The sequence below is a fragment of the Desmodus rotundus genome, chromosome 1 (assembly GCF_022682495.2).
Source record: "Desmodus rotundus isolate HL8 chromosome 1, HLdesRot8A.1, whole genome shotgun sequence".
Taxonomy (NCBI): Eukaryota; Metazoa; Chordata; class Mammalia; order Chiroptera; family Phyllostomidae; genus Desmodus; species Desmodus rotundus.
The window spans coordinates 90800818-90819919 of NC_071387.1; the positions used below are offsets into that span (position 1 = coordinate 90800818).

General features: G+C 47.4%; 1 protein-coding gene and 1 pseudogene across 2 annotated transcripts in view; both read left to right on the top strand.

Moving 5' to 3' along the window:
• Nucleotides 1–295: 295 nt before the first annotated feature.
• SCNN1B (sodium channel epithelial 1 subunit beta) overlaps nucleotides 296–19102 on the top strand; it is a 59143-nt gene continuing 40336 nt past the window's right edge. The window contains exon 1 of one of the 2 annotated variants that reach the window (XM_053926031.1): nucleotides 296–414. The gene's annotated coding sequence lies outside the window, so the exon portion shown is untranslated. The remainder of the gene's footprint in view (nucleotides 415–19102) is intronic. The other variant, XM_053926027.2, reaches the window with a different exon arrangement.
• LOC112304917 (small nucleolar RNA U3) lies at nucleotides 8823–8968 on the top strand (annotated as a pseudogene).

Sequence of the window (19102 nt, forward strand, 5' to 3'; positions counted from 1 at the left end):
GTTCTGTCTAGGGGACATGCCGATGAGGGGTCTCCTGTGCGCACAGTTGTGGCACGTGTAGGCATCCAGTTGTGTCGAGGGAGAATGGGATGTGTGCGTTGGTGGTACAGTTCGGAGTGTTGGGTGTGCGTTGACGTGGCATGCAGGTAAGCGAGCGTGTGGGACCAGAGTTTGCTGGGTACGCGGGGAAGAACTAGGGGCAGAAGGAGGAGGCGTGGGAGTCGGCCAGTGCGGGTGGCCGAGACGTGGGCGCCACCAAGCTCCGCCCACAGCCTCTCCCGGGCTTCCCCGCCCCTTCGCCTGCTAGCTCTCCGCCCTTGTTGCCGTGCACTTTCAGCCCTCACTCCACCACCACTTCGCTGCCGCTGTGTCTTGCGTGCGCATCCCAGCACCGCCAGCTGCCGCTTGAAGCAGGTATGACAAGACACCCCCTCCCCCCCCCCCCCCCCCCCCCGCGAGCACAGGAGTGGCCCCTGGCCCTGCGCATCAGCGGTTCGCGCCCTCCCCTGTCCCGGCCCAGTTTCTCATCCGGGGCGCTCAAACACTGCGAGGACCCAGATTCTCCCGGGTGCCAGGGCTGTCCTGAGGGGTGAGATGAGTCCCTGGAGTGTGGGGTGAGGGAAGCGACGGGTTCCAGTAGCGTCTGGGGCGGCAGAGAGGGAGGAGGGGCGCAGTCAAGCGTCATTCAGGAGGGTGACAAGAGCGACACCTGGGAGCGCGGACTTCGTGGTAGGCGCCGCGAAGCACAGCATTGTGTTGGAATGAACTGATTTCACCACACAGCATCCCTGTGGGCGGCCTTGGCCACTGTATTGGGTGGAACACTAAGAGTCAGAGGGTGCAGAAGCGTCCCTGGATCCCACATTTTGCCCAGGGAGTCTGGTGCCGGAGCCTACCTGTGAAGCCGCCTCAGGGGAAATGTGGGTGTATTCTCTGAGTGCCCCTTCTTGGGAGTGCTGGCAAGGAGGCCGGATACGAACCCTTTCCTGTCTATCCCCCAGAGAGGATATGTCCAGAGGATGTCACATCACTTTGGCATGCTGGGACAGGGGGAAGTTGGAAACAGGGTGCCCAGCGCGGAGCGGGGACCTTCCAGTGGGGGAAGTGAAGCAGGGAGAAGTTTAGGGAGGAAGCAGCAGAGCCTCTCCCATCCATAGAAAGCACAACAGCACTCCCACCCCATCTCCACCTGGGAACCTTCAGGATGAGGGGGCTTGTGAAGGCTCCCCCAGACCTAGGCATCCCTGTGGCCCTGACGATATGACATCCAGAAGTGACCCAACCTTCCTTACCTACCGACTGTACACTTCCATGAGGAATGCATGGATTGATCCATGCTCCTTTGTCTACAGCCTTCTAGCCCCCGCCCTCCCTGCCCTCCAAAGGTAACTACCTCCATGATTTGTTCCTTCTAGACCTTTCCTACTCCCATAGAAAGCATGTGAACTGCATAGTAATGTTGTGGGCGGCTGTTTGATAGAAATTACCTAATCCATCCATATTATTTGCCAACTTGGCTTCTCTCTCCCCCCAGTTATCGTTTCCTTGGGAGTTATGCATGTTGCTGCATATAAATTTAGCTTGTTTATTTTAACTGCTGCATAGGTTTCCACCCTGGTTGTGCCTCCTGTTGGATTTTAAGGTCATAAAAATGGGGAAATTGGTTTTTATTTCAGCCTTTTGTGTAACTGATACCTCTGGGTTAAATGAGAGTTCTTTGCTCTTTGTCTTATACTAACATAACGAAGTCTGAATTCGGGGGACAAAGTCTCCTCATCTCAACTGCACACGCACATGTATGCATACATGCATATACACATGCACACACGTGCTCCAAGGCCTACACACATACACGTGCACACGTTCATACCTGTATTCACTCCACATACATGCACAGGTGCACATACACACACGTCTATCCTGCTCTGGCTATGGACAAGGACAAACACAACAGCCCCTCTAGCTGTGGTCCCTGCTGAGCCCAAAGGCCTGAGACAGCCAGGCCACAAGCTCTGCCTGTCCAAGCCCCAGTGAGCAGAGTTTCCATAAGGGATCGCACCCCGGGCTTCTCTCTGGATGTTCCCCATGTTACCCCACCCTCCAACAGGAGACCGAGGAGTTAAGAAGCATGGTGACAGACAGGAGTATCCAGGGTCCCATTGGTGTACCGCAGACTTCTCAGGTCCAGGCTGTGTCAGGAGAGTCTGCTTGCTCTGGAATGTGTGCCAGGACCATCAAACATTTGTGGGAATGCCTGATAACAGCCAGCTGGAGAAAAGCTGGAATCAGAGATGCTTGGTTGTGATATAAGTATCACAATCCCAGCTCCGCCCCTGCCCAGCTGGGGCAATTCCCTTCCCCTGCCTGAGCCACAGTTTTCTCATCTGCAATACAGGGATGATGACAATGGCAACTTCCCAAAATGTTGAGAGGGTCAGTAAGATGAGGAAACACAACATTTAGAGTATTGTCAGCACCCGATGAGCAGGAAGTCTTGTCCTGGACAGGGCAGACCCAGAGAAGGCCCCGGGGGTGAGGTGATGCTCAGAGCCACCATTTGGGACCTCATCCACACCCCAAGTACAGGCAGAGAATCCTGAGTGCTGAGTGGGACTGAGGGTGAGGTTTTCACTTGTTGAGAGCCAAGCCCAGCTCTCAGTTGAGTCCAGAAGTGTCAGGGCACCTACAAAGGGCCTACTGTGTGTCCTCTCCTGAGCTAAGCTACAGAAATGAAGTCAGACGAGGTCCCACCTTCGAGGTACAGAAAAACAGCAGAAGTCACAAAGGAGACCTTTGGGCAACTTTTATGAGAACTATGCTCCTTTTGAAACTTTAGCTTACTCCCAAGATTTTTTAAAAAATGAATATCATATAAAACTTTCTGGGTCCTCTTGAGAAAAGAGGATCAGCAAAGTTGACAACTCTGGGCTCAACACATGGCTCCCCCCTCTGATGGGGCAGGTACTCTCCAGGGTGCCTCAGTCTCCACGTAGCCCACCCCTCATTCTTAAAGAGCAGCATAATGTCAAAGTTAATAACACCAATACCACAGCCAGCTTCTATATCCCAGCTCTGACACAGATGTGTTCTAAAGCAAACTACTTAGCATTTTTGTGACTCAATTTCCTTATATGTAAAAGATGGGTAATAAGTAGCATATCTCTATGGGTTATTTTAAGCCTGAATGAGTCAACAACTCTTACAGCAGTGCCTGGTGCATGGTCAACACTATCTTAGTGTTAATGCTGATGCTGATAGTGGTGGTATTAGCTGCCTGGTAATTTGTACTCCAAATTGTACTCCATTTAAAATACTGTGGAAATACAAGTAAAGGAAGAAGGAAGGGAGACAAGGAAAGTAACACTTTGAGCTCCTTCTTCAAATAAGAGGCTTCAACCCTAGATATTTTTTTTCTGCCCATGGACAGGAAGAGGATAACATTTCAAGGAAACAAGAGTAGGGAACTTCTAAAGTGGGTTTTGAAGGATGAATAGGAGTTTCTCTGGAGCAGTAGAGTGAAAAAGACACACAGAGATAACAACCTTTACAAAGGCCTGGAGGCATGACCAAGAGACGTATGTTTAGGAAGTGACAAGTAGTCTGATGCAGCTTTGAGGTGAGGTGTCTCAACATGTAGGGAGAGGTGGAAGATGAGTCTGGGGAGACAGAAAGGGACCTTACAATTATGATGGGACTTGTGGCAAGAAAAGGGATGTGCATTTCCTATGCAACTATTGTGGACAGGTGCTCTTGTAATCACCACCCCTGTAGTTCTCATATGCTCCCCAGGAATCAGGTTTTATAATCTCCCATAGGCTCAGGGAGAGTGAGTCACTTCCCAAGAACTCATGCAGTGGGTCAATGCCAGAGCTGGGGTCAGACCCCAGATCTGTCTGATTCTAAAGCCCAGTCACTCTCTCTGAACCTCAGTTTTCTCATTGTAAGTGGGAGACAAGACTAGTAAACCCTACTGCAGAGATATGTTGTGAGGATTAGATGACAGAATGAAGCACACAGCTGTGAGCACAGTCATTGGCACCTAGCAGTTGCTGTTGTTACTGTGATTGGAATGAAGCCTCTCAGTCTAACTCACACCACTGCCCAGCCTCAGACAGGGAAGCAGGAGCAGGGAGCAAGTGACCTGGGACAGAGGGTATCCAAGTGTGGCCCCTGGTTCAGCAGCTTCAGAATCACTTGGAGCTTGTTAGAAATTCAGGTCCTCAGACCCATCCTAGACCTCCTGAGTCAGAGACCGGGGGGTGGGTGGGGGAGTGTCCAGCAATCTGTCCTTTAACCAGCCCTCCATATGGTTCTCATGCTTGCTAAAATTTTGGAATCACTGCCTAAAGGGCTTCCTTCAAACAAGATCTCCAGCCACCTGCATCCACCTCCCTACAAGGGTAGGTGGATGGTGAGAGTTATGTCCTCAGCAAAGACCAAAGCTGGAAGGGATGTCCTAAGACAAGGCACATGTCCCTCTGCTCTGGAAGCTGGACAGATGCATTTCTTTACAGGTAGGAAAGTCGCCGAGGGCCCTAGTGGAGGACCGTGGTTTTCATTCCTTAGAAGTTGCTCTCCTTCCTTGTCTTGCAGCCTCTAGTTTGCCCACCTTGAGGGCCTGGGGCAACATTTCATTTTCAGAGGAGCTGTTTCTGAATAAAGAATGCCCCAGGCAGCTGAGGATTCACCACTCTCATTAAAAGCTTGTTATTAGAGACTCTCTGTGCCTGGGAGCCTGTGTGGGCAGGCTCTTCACCCTCAATTCCCATGAGAATGTGTATCCAGGCAGGTCCTGGGCAGTGGGGATGATCGATACCATAATTCTGCATTGAGGACCATTAAGGAAGTCCCAGGTCAACTGACAAGGAGCTAAGTCCAGGTTGGGGGAAGCCACATCCTACCAGAGGATCTTCAGTGGAGAAGCAGCCTCAGCACCTTCAAAGAATTGATCAGGAGTGAGGAAGCAATACAGCCTATTGGGTAGATGAATAGGCTTTGCCTTAGAGATCAAAGTTGCTAGGTCTACCTACATAAAAATTAATATTTTTCCACAACCCTAAACAAAAATACCCACAAACCCAGGCATATCAAACAAGTAAAATTATTTGCCACTTTTACAAGTTAATTTCATGGATAAAGAGCTCTGGCAAATCAAAGACCAACCACCCCTTCAAAAAGAGAAAAAATAAGAGCAAAGGATATGAATTTGGCTATTTACATAGAAAGAAGTACAGGTGGATCACAAACAGATGAAAAGATGCTCAACCATACTCCAAGAAAACAAGTACTCAAAACCACATGGGTTCCATTTTCCCCTGCCAGATTGCTGGGTAACGTGTGTGGCTATGGAGAAACCAGGACTCTCCAACTCTGCTAAGTGGGAACACAAACTTGGGTAACCTTGGGGGGAGTTAGGAACATTGTCAGTATGTAAGATGAATCTGCCACTTCACTTCTAGGACTGTCCCCAGTGGATGTCCTTGCTTGGAGCACACGTGCTGGGACAGAGATAGCATGATATGTTAGAGCAAACAATTAGAAACTATCTAAACATCCATCAGAAAGGAACTAAGCACTGTGTATGTGTCAGAACAGCCACACAAGAGAATATGACGCAGCCATTTAAAAGAAAGCAGTAGCTCTTGCCCTGACTGCTATGATTCACTTGGTTGGGCATCTTACTGCAAAGTGAAAGGTCGGGGCACATGCCTGGGTTGCAAGTTCATGTTCCCCCTCCACCCCACTGGTCCGGGTGCATAGGAGGGGCAACTGATCAAAATGTCTCTCTCACATCAATGTTTCTCTCCCTCTCCTTCTTCCTTTCCCCTCTTTCTAAAAAGTAAAATAAATAAAATCTTTATTAAAAAAAGAAAGCAGAAGCTATGAAAGTACACCACCCAGATGTACTGTTAAAGCAAAAATGCAAGGTATAGAACAGTGTATAGTATTATGCTGTGTGTGTGTTTTTATTTTTTATTTTATTTTTTAAATATATTTATTGATTATGCTATTACAGTTGTCCCATTTCCCCCCCACACTCCACTCTATCCTGCCCACCCCCACCCTCCCACATTCCCCCCCTATAGTTCATGTCCATGGGTCATACTTATAAGTTCTTTGGCTTCTACATTTCCTACACTATTCTTACCCTCCCCCTGTCTATTTTCCACCTATCATCTATGCTACTTATTCTCTGTACCTTTCCCCCCCTCTCCCCCTCCCACTCCCCTGTTGATAACCCTCCATGTGATCTCCATGTCTGTGGTTCTGTTCCTGTTCTAGTTGTTTACTTAGTTTGCTTTTGTTTTTGTTTTAGGTGTGGTTGTTAATAACTGTGAGTTTGCTGTCATTTTTACTGTTCATATTTTTTTATCTTCTTTTTCTTAGATAAATCCCTTTAACATTTCATATAATAAGGGCTTGGTGATGATGAACTCCTTTAACTTGACCTTATCTGAGAAGCACTTTATCTTCCCTTCCATTCTAAATGATAGCTTTTCTGGATAGAGCAATCTTGGATGTAGGTCCTTGCCTTTCATGACTCGGAATACTTCTTGCCAGCCCCTTGTTGCCTGTAAGGTCTCTTTGGAGAAATCAGCTGACAGTCTTATGGGAACTCCTTTGTAGGTAACTGTGTTCTTTTCTCTTGCTGCTTCTAAGATTCTCTCCTTCTCTTTAGTCTTGGGTAATGTAATGATGATGTGCCTTGGTGTGTTCCTCCTTGGGTCCAGCTTCTTTGGGACTCTCTGAGCTTCCTGGACTTCCTGGAATTCTATTTCCTTTGCCAGATGAGGGAAGTTCTCCTTCATTATTTGTTCAAATAAGTTTTCAATTTTTTGTTCTTCCTCTTCTCCTTCTGGCACCCCTATAATTCGGATGTTGGAATGTTTCAATATATCCTGGAGGTTCCTATGCCTCTCCTCATTTTTCCGAATTCTTGTTTCTTCATTCTTTTCTGGTTGGATGTTTCATTCTTCCTTCTGGTCCACACCGTTTATTTGAGTCCCAGTTTCCTTCGCCTCACTATTGGTTCCCTGTACATTTTCCTTTGTCTCTCTTAGCATAGCCTTCATTTTTCATCCAGTTTTCGACCAAATTCAACCAATTCTGTGAGCTTCTTGATTACCAGTGTTTTGAACTGTGCATCTGATAGGTTGGCTATCTTTTTGCTGCTTAGTTGAATTATTTCTGGAGCTTTGAAGTGTTCTGTCATTTGGGCCATTTTTTTTGTCTTGGTGCTTCTGTTACTTAAAGGGGCGGAGCTTTAGGTGTTCCCTGGGGCAGGGTAATGCAGGTCGCTGCACTGTGACGCTGTATGTGGGGGAGGGGCCTAGAGGGAGTAATGGCGCCCGCTCCCCTCTCCACTGGGTTTCAGTCACTCGCTGTGCTACCCACAATCAAATTGGGCCCCTCTGGTGCTGGTCCCCGAGTGGGTGGGCTTGTGCATGCTCTAGGCCCCTGTGGGTCTCTCCAACAACCTCTCCGGTGAGGCTGGGAGTTTCTCCTGCTGCCGCCCCAAGCCCCAGGGGCGTTTTCAATCAGAGGTTTGAGGCTTTCTTTCCCTCCCCCCCCCCCCCCCTGCGCTGGAGCCCAGGGTTACGCAGCCAGCTTCACTCACGGCCATTCTTCCGGTTTATCTGTGCGCGAATGTGGATCCGCAGGGCCTGCTAGTGGTCAGACTGCCTGCCCCTTTCGTCCCACACTCTGCCAGTCTCAGTCCTGCCACGGTCAGGAAAGTCCTCTCCACCCTGGCTGCCCATCTCCTCCCCTCCTACCAGTCTGGATGAATGTTTATTTTTTATCTCCTTGGTGTCGGACTTCCTTGTGGTTCGATTTTCTGTCAGTTCTGGTTGTGCAAGGAGGCGCAGTGTGTCTACCTATGCTGCCATCTTGGTTCTTGCCGTGTGTGTGTTTTTAAAAGGGACTAGATAGCATATATAGTGTATATATTTGTATATGCATATTAAAATCTGGGGGACACCCTGGAAGCTGGTGATAGTAGTTGACTTTGAGGAGGGAAGTTAACAATCTTAAGTGAGAAAGAGGGTGACTAACACACACAATTTGGTACTCTTTAGCTATTTTCCATCCATGTGTTTGTTATAATTATATCACACACATCTTCCACGTTATTCACAACAATCATAAATTTAGAAATAAGGCTAATCCTATGTTGACCACTACCCAAATTACAAATCATGTTTTCAAGTAGAATATAAATAAAGTTCTTTAAAAAGGGAGGACTTTGATCACAAATGAACAAATATTGTATGATTCCACTTATGTGAGGGACCTAGACTAGGCAAATTCCAAGGATCAGAAAGTAGAATAGAGGTTACCAGGGTCTGGGCAAGGGGAGAATCGGGATTGGTGTTTAATGAGTCTAGCGTTTCATTCTGTTTGGGAAGATGAAAAAGTTCTGGAGATGGATGTTGGTGATGGTTGCACAAAAATGTGAATGTGCTTAATAGCACTGAAAAATACACTTAACAATGGTTTAAATGGTAAATTTTATGTTGTATCTTTTGCCCAAAGAAAACAGGTAGGGATGACCAAAAAAATAGGGACTTTGATTTCAGATTGTTTGGGTTCTAGTCCTTGGTTCCACCACCATTTAGCTGTGTGTACTTTTGATCAAGTGCACATACTTCTCGAAGCCTCAGACTTCTCACCAGCATATGGGGCTGTCAGAGAGCCGGCTCGCAGGAGTCCTACAAGGATTAAGTAACTTTACCCATGTGTCGCTGGGGCAGGAGGCTAGGATTAGGATAGTAAGGAGGCTTCAACAGCCACTGGATCAAATATTAAGACCAGCAGACTCAAAGACTACACTTTCAGGGATCATTTCTATAGTTCGTTACTAGAGAAGTTTCTCTGAACATGTAGAGCACCTGAAACCATGAGGAGGAGGCACAATGTTAAAAACAAAACAAAACAAAACAAAAAAACCCCAGCACATTCAGGTGGGACAAGTGTCTAGAGATTTTGTAAAGCATCATCTATCAGGGGTGTCCAAACTTTTGGCGTCTCTAGGCCACACAGGAAGAAGAGTTGTCTTGGGCCACATATTAAATACATTGCCATACGTAATCACAAAACAGTCTCACAATGTTTTATATAAATTTACAATTTTGTGTTGGGCCGCATTCATAGCCATCCTGGGATGTATGCAGCCCGCGGGCCTCAGGCTGGACACCCAAATCACTTTGTATTTGCAAAATTTAAAAATTATGTTTCCAAGTGTAAATTACAAAATGTAGTGTCAGACAAAATTTTCTTGGCTGTTGGAAATACACCAAAGGTACAGCAATTCTTAACCTGAGGCTTGCTAACCTACAGAGCAATTTGAATCCCAGGTCTGTCACTTACTGGCTGTGTGACCTCAGGCAAATTACTTAACCTCTCTGTGTTTCTGTTTTGTGTGTGTGTATTTTTTTTTTCATTTATCAACTTCAGATGATACAAACGCTTACCTCATTAGGGATATTATAAGAAGTAAATGTGTCAAGTGCTTAGAACAGTACCTGGCACACAGTAAGTCCTAAATAAATGTTTGTTAAATTAATTGAAATAAACCTAAAAGTCTTAGCAATTTTGTGTTTTAAAAGGAATTTATTTTTTACAGTAAGGAGACAGTGTTGTAGCCAAGATATAGTCATGGGGCCAGACTGAACCTGGAGGACTTCCCAAGGGTGGGTTTACTGGCAGGTGGCTTGGGGAGGCTGAAGTGAGGTAAGGGGTGCCCAGCTGAGGGGGAGCAGTAAGAGACTGAGCCTCTGAAGGGTTTGGGCACTTGCCCAAGAGGTCATACAGTTACAACAGAACATGAATTCAGCCCCCACTTTCTCCTCCTCCCCTGTGCCTCTCTAACTGAGGATTTGGAGGCTGGCAATCACAGCTGGTGACTTGCAGACCTCAGGGACAATTCAGACAGCCTTGCTTCCTTCCTCCTGTTGTTCCAGAGCACTCACTCTCAAGCAGAGAGATCTGGAAGGAGAGCTAAGATCCAGGAAGTTGGGTGCACCCCCCTTCAGGAGCTACATCTGATCTGGCTCCATCGAGGGCCTTACGCAAGGGCTGGGCTGCAATCTCCCCAAATGAGCTCCCCCACCTCAAGCTGATTCCTGAAATTCCATTGTGGATCTTGCACCTATGTCTATGTGTGAAGTTTGTTGATTTTCCTGGTTGAAAGGCACCACCCCCAACTTAGGAGGTATCACCTTTTTCCTTTCTCAGTGGTTTGCAAGGGAGTGAAAAAAATTTGGACAGAGCCCTGACTGGTGTGGCTCAGTGGATTGAGTGCCAGCCTGCAAACTGGAAAGTCTCCAGTTCAATTCCCAGTCAGTGCACATGCCTGGATTGTGGGCCAGGTCCCCAGTTGGGGGCAGGCGAGAGGCAACCAATCAACATGTCTCACACTGATATTTCTCTCCTTCTCTTTCTCCCTCCTTTCCCCCTCTCTTAAAATAAGTAAATAAGAATTTGGATAGAGGCTTTGGGGAGTTTGGTCAGTGAGAGAGGCCACAGAGAACTTTCAGCATCCAAGGCTATTGATCTGAGGGCTCCTTTGAAGGACTGTTTTAGACACTGGGGGGATGTAAAATGTTTAAAAGTGTGCCTGGCACAGGGTTAGTGCTCCGTAGTGGAAGAAAGGGCCACTTACTGGGCCAGTGGGTCCCTGGAGAGACAATTCCAGTCCTCAAAGCATTACTGCCAAGGTTTAAGGGTTTAAAATCCCTCCAGATTCCATAATTTTCCTTAGGGAATTTGTGTTAACAATTGAGAGTTTGGTGCCCTGGCTCATGTGATTCAGTGGATTGAGCAGCCAGTTTGCAGACCGAAGGGTTGCTGGTTTGATTCCCAGTCAGGGCACATGCCTGGGTTGCAGGCCAGGTCCCCACCAATTGCAGGAGGCCCCCAATTGATGTATCTCTTCCACATCAATGTTTCCTCTCCCTCTCTTTCTCCCTCCCTCTTCCTCCCTCTAAAAATAAGTAAGTAAAATCTTTTAGAAAAAAAGAGCTTGGGAGTCAGACAGGCTGGAGTTGGAGCTCAGCTGTGTGACTGTGCAAGAAGACACCGAACCTTTGAACCCCAATCCTGGCCTACAGATGGGGACAATGATAGCACCTCCCCCAGGTGCCTGCTGAGGTAAGCTCAGCAAGCTCAGGGCACACCACCTGAGCTCAGTGGCTGCAGGTAACTGACCCCCAGCCACTGGTCCCACCCGTCTCTCTGCTCTGATTAACTCCAGAAATGCTGCTTTGTCCTTGCCCCACTTGGAGAAAGGATTGAGGGTGGAACCATGGGAGGACAGGCCTGGGGCTCAAAGACACAAACACTGCCCCTGTAGAATTCAGAGAAAGTTTAAAGATGGCAATCAGGGCCTGGGGCGAGGGGGTGTCAAGGGAGGGGTGATGGCCAAGAGGAGAGCAGACTGGGTTTGCAACTTGCTGGCTGTTGGAGCTGGAGCCTGTCCAACACTAAAATACAGGTGATACCCTGGCCAAGAGGTGCTAGGCAGGTGCATTAAGCACAGAAGGCAAAGTATGCGGGTGGAGGGAAGCAGAATGGGGCCCATTTCCCTGCATCAGGGATTATTTAGAGATTGTTTCCTGAATGCTGCAACACTAGCTCCCAGGAATTTAAACTCCTAGAGAACAAGGATTTTTTTTTTCTCTTTTGTTCACTGCTTCACTCTGCAGCCCTATTTCCCTGTAATGCCCCATGAATATTTGTCAAACAAATGAGTGGTGAATGGCTGGATGGATGAGTGCCAGCAATGATGAGCAAGCCACATCTCTCAGCCCCCAGGAGACTCCTCAGCACCCTACCCTGAGACCCACTCTCCATCCACATTCCAGCTCCTGAACTCCCACTGGAGCCCACCAATGGTGCCAGGCCTGAGGTGGGTGAGCTGTGTTCCTATTGAATCGTATGATCTAGTTGGCTGAACCCCTGACCTGAAGACGTCTCCCTGCCACATCTTGTTCCTTCGAGGATGTGTGGCCACTGCATGTTGTTTTGTTTGCTTACACACAGTGATGAACAGCCTCAGCCTCTGATAAAGTTCATCAAATAAATGCTGATGGGGCCCATGTGGCTTTCTCCTCAGTAATAATAATAATAATAATAATAATAATAATAATAATAATAATAAAAGTGTTTTTTAAGTATACACTACCTACCAAGCATGTGTGTTATGTTATGGGATTCTTTCTGCATTCACGAAGGTTAGGCACAAACCTTCTCCACCAGTGGCACACAGAGAAACTGAGCTCTTCCACATTGCTGTGTACCTCCAACAATCTGGTGAAACAGCACATGCAGTTGTCTGCATTTTGCAGATGAGGAAGTGGTGTCAGAGAGGTTAAGTAACTTGATGAGGTCATACAGAGCTAGCAAATGGTGGGGCTGGGATTCTAACTCAAGAAGAGCTCACTCTGCTCACCCCACCTCTCAGTTGCCAGGTGTCATCTGAAAGGCGACTATGAAGAAGAAAGGAAAGGTTTACTCCACGACAGGGCTCTTGAAGGCCTTGGTCCACCTGTGGCCACACATAAAGTTTCAGCTGTTCACTCCCTCAAGATCTGCCCTGAGTCGCTGTGTGGGTGAAGATCCTAATTGCCACCAACAGCAAGGCCACGCCAGTGCCCCTCTTGCATATGGCTGTGGGCAGCATCCCCTCACCTTCTAGGACACCAGATTCTCAGCTTCCATATTTCCCTGGGGGCCTGGGAGATGGCCATCCACAGAGCCTGAGCCCAAAGCTGAGAACAGCCAGGCTGGATTTCAGAGGCTGGCAAGAAGCAGGAATCAAGGGAGAAAAACATCACCGTCTTTCCCTTCCTTGTCTCTAATTCACACCTTTCACCTAGTGTTTAAGGAAGAAGGTTTCTTTTCACTTGATCTTAGCCAAAAGGTCCAGAAATGATGGGAGGAAGGTTTATTCAATAAAGTCCAATACAGTGGAACCCAATCTGGAAGTCTAGGGCACAGGGAGCCCAGCTGAGCCAACACTAATAGAAAAAAGGCATGGTGAGCCATGTTTTGCCTGTTATCTCATCTAATCTGCACAATAACCCTATCAAGTAGGAACATGATTGGCATCATCATTATCATCAATCACCACTATTATCATCCCCATCATCCCCACCATCCCCATCACCATCCCCATCATCACCATCAACATTATCACCCTCACCATCACCACCACCATCATCATCACTGTCATCCCCATCATCCCCACCATCACCAGCTGCAATATCATGGACATGACTTCCCAGACCCAAAGTCCAACCTGCAGATGGGAAGACAGACCCAGAAGACATGACACATCCATCCTCTAGAAAGATTAAGAGTTTGAGCTCTAGAGTCTGAAAGATGCAAATCTGATTCTTAATTTTGACACTTTCTAGCTGTGTGACTTGAGGCAAGTGACTGGAGTCTATATCTGTAAAATCAGACTGATCACAGTTCCTGCATCATAGGGCTGTGATGAGGGTCACAGGAGCTGGTGTGTGTAAAGTGCTGGGTCCAGCTCAAATCATAAAAGAAAACAAACACAGGAGAACACTCTGGCAAGGGGAACAGCAGTTAAGGGGGAAGTTTGAGGCATTTGGTTGGGAACTCCCAGCAGCTCTGAATGTTAAGGAGCAGGTGCTGAGAACAGCATGGAGGGCCAGTGTGAGAACAGCGTGGAGGGCCAGTACAGGGCAGCTTGTCAGTAGGACTGAAGAGATCACTCAAGGGCCCATTTTTTCCCCATAAAAAGGCAGGGTGTGGAGGAATGAGAAGGACAGCTGTCGCCTGGAACAGGGATAAGAGTTCAGAGCTGGAGCTGCTATCTGTCCAGTCTGGGAGAGATCAGGGAAACAGGATCTTTTCCCACGCTGGATGGAGGAGGTTCCAGCAAGAGCCAGCCACTCCCTCTCCTGACCCAAAGGGTTCTCCGAAGCTGCCACCCCAGACCCCCACCATCCACAGTTCCATTTCCTTCTGGACCCCTCACCCTTTTTGATGATAGGTTTCTGAACAGCAATAATGGTGAGTACCTAAAGTCAATCCTACGTCAGTCAACCCTGAGCATCTCACTTCCAGTCTCCAGGGCTGCCTTGAACAAATATGTGGGTTGTGTGCTCCACAGCTCCAGGGGTGTCATTCATGCAGAATACATTGTGAATGGTGTGAATGGTGCCCCCTAGAGCTGTGCGGTACACAGCCCTGTGGGGTAGCTCTGTAAGCCTCCTTCTTCCTGGAGACAGTACAGAATAGATCTTGGGTGCCCCAGATTGGCTGCATTCAAGGCAGAGAAGACTGAGCAACATCTGGATGCCAATCATGACAGAGAGAGCCTTGCTACCCAAGGCTTGTCCTTGAAAAGGCTGTGCCTGGGGATTGCAGCAACCAGTGATGGAGATGGATTACTGATTGTCCTTAACGTAGATTATTGAGAGACAATGTAGCATAGTGGTTATAAGAGCAGGCACTGGAGTCAGACAGACATTGGTTCAATTCTGCTCTAATACCTTCATTGTGAGACTTTGGGCAAATCACTTGACCTTTCTGTGCCTATTTCCTCATCTAAAAAATGGGTTTATAATAATGGGCATGGGTATATCCTGGTCCTGCCTCTTAGGTGGACCTACTCTGAGAAGGAAAAAAGTGATTCAGGTAAAGCTCTAAGCATAGTGTACACTGGGTAGTTAAATGGTCACTACAGTTAAGGGTCAGTGACATCACCAGCCAGGGAGGTGGGGCTTAGACTGGCCCATTGGAAGGCAGCTCCCTGATATCCTGCCATGGCAATGAAGCACTTGGGGACCAATCTGAAGTCTTTGGCCAAGAGCCAGATCAAGCTAGTTCTTGATTGGAATTTGTCAACATAGCTTTTTCATAATCAGGTGCTATTACATTCAAAGATTGTGTGGGGGAGAATGTGCAAGCAAATGCTGGGAAGGAAAAGGCCTGCAGTCCAGGTTTTCATGCCCTCAGTTCATTCCTCTAAACCAGAGGTCAGCAATCAGTAGCCCCCAGGCCAAGTGCAGTCCTCGACCTGTTTTTGTGCAACCTACTAGCTAAGAATGGTTTTTCCATGGCTGGTAAAAAACAAGAGAAAAATAATATTCTATGACACATGCAAATGATATGAAGTTCAAATTTCAGGATTCATAAATAAAGTATTATGGAAGCACACCCACACTCCATCATTTAATATTACCTGTGGCTGCTTTTGAACTACTGTGGCAGCATGTAGCTGCCACCAAGACCATGTGGCACACAAAGCCTATTACTTTGTCCTTCACTAAATTACTAAATTGCTGAACTGCCTGTTACTGCTTGGTCCTTCACTGAAAAGTTTGCTGACCCTTGCTCTAGCACATGGTTCCCAAACTCTGCTGCATGTTGGAATTACCAGGAACTTTTTTTTAAAGAGGTTGTTTATTTTATTTTATTTATTTTTTATTTTTTAATTCTCACCCAAGGACATGCTTAGAGGGGAAGGGAGGGAGATAAAGGAAGAGAAACATCAATGTGAGAGAGAAACAGAACAATCACCTCTCGTACACATCCCAACCAGGTACAGAACCTGCAACCTAGGCATGTGCCCTGACTGGGAATTGAAACCCACAACCTTTCAGTGAATGGGACGACACTCCAACCAACTGAGCTACCCTGGCAAGGGCTACCGGGAAGTTTTTAAAAGCTTAATGTCCAGGTCATGTCCTAGACAAAGTAAGTCAGACTCTCTGGGGGTTGAGCCAGGTATCAGATCCACTATACAGCTGAGTTTGGGAATCTCTGCGATAGCCCCTACCGTGTGCCTCCTGCCACACCTGGGAGGGCTGAACCAAGCTCAGAAAGCTTGCCCAGAATTTAAGCACCTTTTTGCCCAAGGCCTGTGGGCAGGATTGCAGGCTGGCCCCCATAGGCCTTATTTTGTGTGACCCACACAGTAATTTTTTAAAATAAATTTGCATTTTAAAAAAAAGATTTTATTTATTTATTTTTAGAGAGAGGAGAAGGGAAGGAGAAAGAGGGAGAGAAACATCAATGTGTGGTTGCCTCTTGTGTACCCCCTACTGGGGACCTGGCCCACAATCCAGGCATGTGCCATGACTGGGAATTGAACCAGTGACCCTTTGGTTCTCAGGCCAGTGCTCAATCCATGGAGCCACACCAGCTAGGGCCCATGCAGTAATTTTTAAAGCTGGAAATTTCACTATGGCATCTGGGTTCAGATACTCTTGAAGCCCCCATTTCCAAGCAGCAATAATCCTCTGGATCTCACTTGCCTTGATTGTTAAATATTGCCTGCTTGGTCCCTGAAAGCATTTGAGTTCAAGTGCCCTGACTTAACAGTAAGGAAGTCTAGCCCAGCACACTTCAAATTTTAACGTGCACACGTGTTCCTGGGGGCTTAGGTTCCAATTCAGCAGGTCAGGTGGGCCCACATGTTGTGTCTCTAACAAGCCGCTAAATGATGCTGATCTGGAGGGCCTGGCACTTTGAGTAGTTAGGCTGTAGGCTATGGTTCTCAAACTTCAGTATGGCCCAGAGTCTCCCAGGGGGCTGTTCAAACTCTGTTTCTGATTCAGGAGGTCTGGTGTGAGACCTAACGGTTGGTCTTTGTAACAAGTCCCCAGGGATGCTGCAGTTTGTCAGGAGCCAGACTTTGAGAACCACTGCTCTAGGCTATGTGCTTGACCCACTGGCTCACATCTAGGGTAGGGAGTTTGGGGGTCCCCCAGACAGCAGGGTCTTTGTTCCATCCAGTGATGTCAGAAGCCCAGCTGTTGCCGAGGGAGTCAGGTCTTTCTTGGCTTCTTCAGTCAACTGTCTCTTTGACCAGACCCAGGCAGTTTCTTTCAAGTTCAAACCCACTGCCTGGGTCTGGTCAAAGAGACAGTTGACTGAAGAAGCCAAGAAACACCTGACTCCCTCGGCTGGGGTGGGGTGGAGGGATGGAGAGAAAATGCAGACAACTGTAATTGAATAACAATAAAAATTTTTTTAAAAGAAAGAAAGAAAAGAAAAATATCAAACCCACAATTTAAAGACAATTGGAGCCTGGGGATGGCAGGATTTTCTCCCCAGTGGAGGTCTCACGTAAGGTACTACAGGTGGCACTGCTCAAACAGATTTGAACCCCAGATATGAGGTCTTGGGTGAGCCCAGTCCTCCAGCCACAGAGCAGGCGGGGAAAGGCCATATCCCAGAGATAGCTGTGGCTGCTGCAGCTTCAGGAGCACTGGCAGGGCCCTCTTGAGGGTCAGGCTGGGCCCAGCGCCATCCACTACAACTGCCTTGAACAAGAATGACCACCCTGGCCAGGACCGGTTTCCCAGAGTCCTTGAACATGAGAGTGCTGGCGGCTGGATCTGGATGGCTGAACTAGCGTTGATCAGAGATTAGTATTATTTAATTCTCTTCCTGGACCCTTCTGGGTAAAGACTGGCTGCCTTACAGGGGCTCTGAGTTGGCTCAAGAATCCCCTGCCCACTGGCCATCCCAGGCAGAGCCACATGACAGGACGGCATGTGGGGCCTGACCCCTGAGGTGGGGAGGCTTGGGCAGCCCTTGTGCAAGCCCGGGCCCTCCACTCATCAGCGGGGTGACCTTGGGCAGTGGCTGCTCTGTGGAGGGGCGATGATGACACCTTGCAGGACTGACTGGAGGATTAAATGAGATGGTGTGTGGGTAAAGTGCTGAGGCAGCATCTGGCACACGTTAGGTGTTCAATAAACGGTGGCTGCTACTATCAACATAATAATAGATATTTGTTATGATTATTTGGTTAAGAGAACTGCTCTACCCCAGCCTCCCTCCCATTCTCTGCAGACTGGTAGACAGAACAGCTTGCTTATGCGCAAAAAAGTATCTATTTGGCCACAAATAGTCAACTTGTATTTAAGTGCCTACTGTGTGTTGGCCATGGTTCTAGGCCAGTGACATTCAGTATAAATATAACACAAGCCCAAGTCTGACCCACATAAGCAACTTCAAGTTTTCTGAAAGCCACATTTTTAAGTGATAAGAACAAAGGTGAAATTAATTTTAATAATATATTTCATGGAACCCCTATATGCAAAATATCATCACTTAAACATGTCATCAATATTAAAAGTTATTAATGAGATTTTTTATGGTTAACACATCTTTTTAAAACCTTAATTGTGGTAAACAATTTAAAAAACAGAACAAAATTTACCATCTTAATCATTTCTAAGTGTACAGTCTGGTGATGTTAAACAGACTCACATTGCCATGCAACCACCTCCACCGTCCATCTCCAGAACTCTTCTTAATATCTTCTGTCTCTCTTTTTCATACAGTGTCTTTGAGGTCTGGACAGTGTTTTACACTGAGGGTACATCTCAGCCCACCAAGTGGCAAGTCTGTCTATCACTAAGTAGTCGCCACATGTGAGTAATGGCTTCTGTGTTAGACAGAAAAGTTCTGCTGGTGCAAAGATGGGGACAAGAGGCCAGTGCGCACCCACAGGAGATTTAGAAGTCTAGTGGAGGGACACAGATGGGAAATACACGAATAGATCAGATGGTCTCTGATGGTATATTAGTGCCACAGATTATAAATAGGGCCATGGGGTAGGGTACTCCAGGGGTGGGGGGCCAGGGTCAGTGGCATTTGAGCTAAGACTTCAAAGAAGCAGCCAGATCCATGAAGATCTGGGGTGGTGGTCCTCAATTCTGCCCATGCATCAGATTCTGTGTGTAAGTTTAAAAATATGTATATAGACACCAGGTCCCACGTCAACCTGCAGAGTCAGAGTAACTGAGTGTGAGGCCCAGTGTGTGTGTGTAGTGTGTGTGTGTGTGTGTGTGTGTGTGTGTTAAGAGCTTGCCTGAGCCCTGGCTGGTGTGGCTCAGTGGATTAAGTGCCAGCCTGCAAACCAAAGGGTTGCTGGTTTGATTCCCAGTCAGGGCACATGCCTGAGTTGCGGGTCAGGTCCCCAGTAGGGGGCACACAAGAGGCAACCACACATTGATGTTTCTCTCCCTCTCTTTCTCCCTCCCTTCCCCTCTCTCTAAAAATAAATAAATAAAATCTTTTTTAAAAAAAAGAGCTCACTTGAGGCATA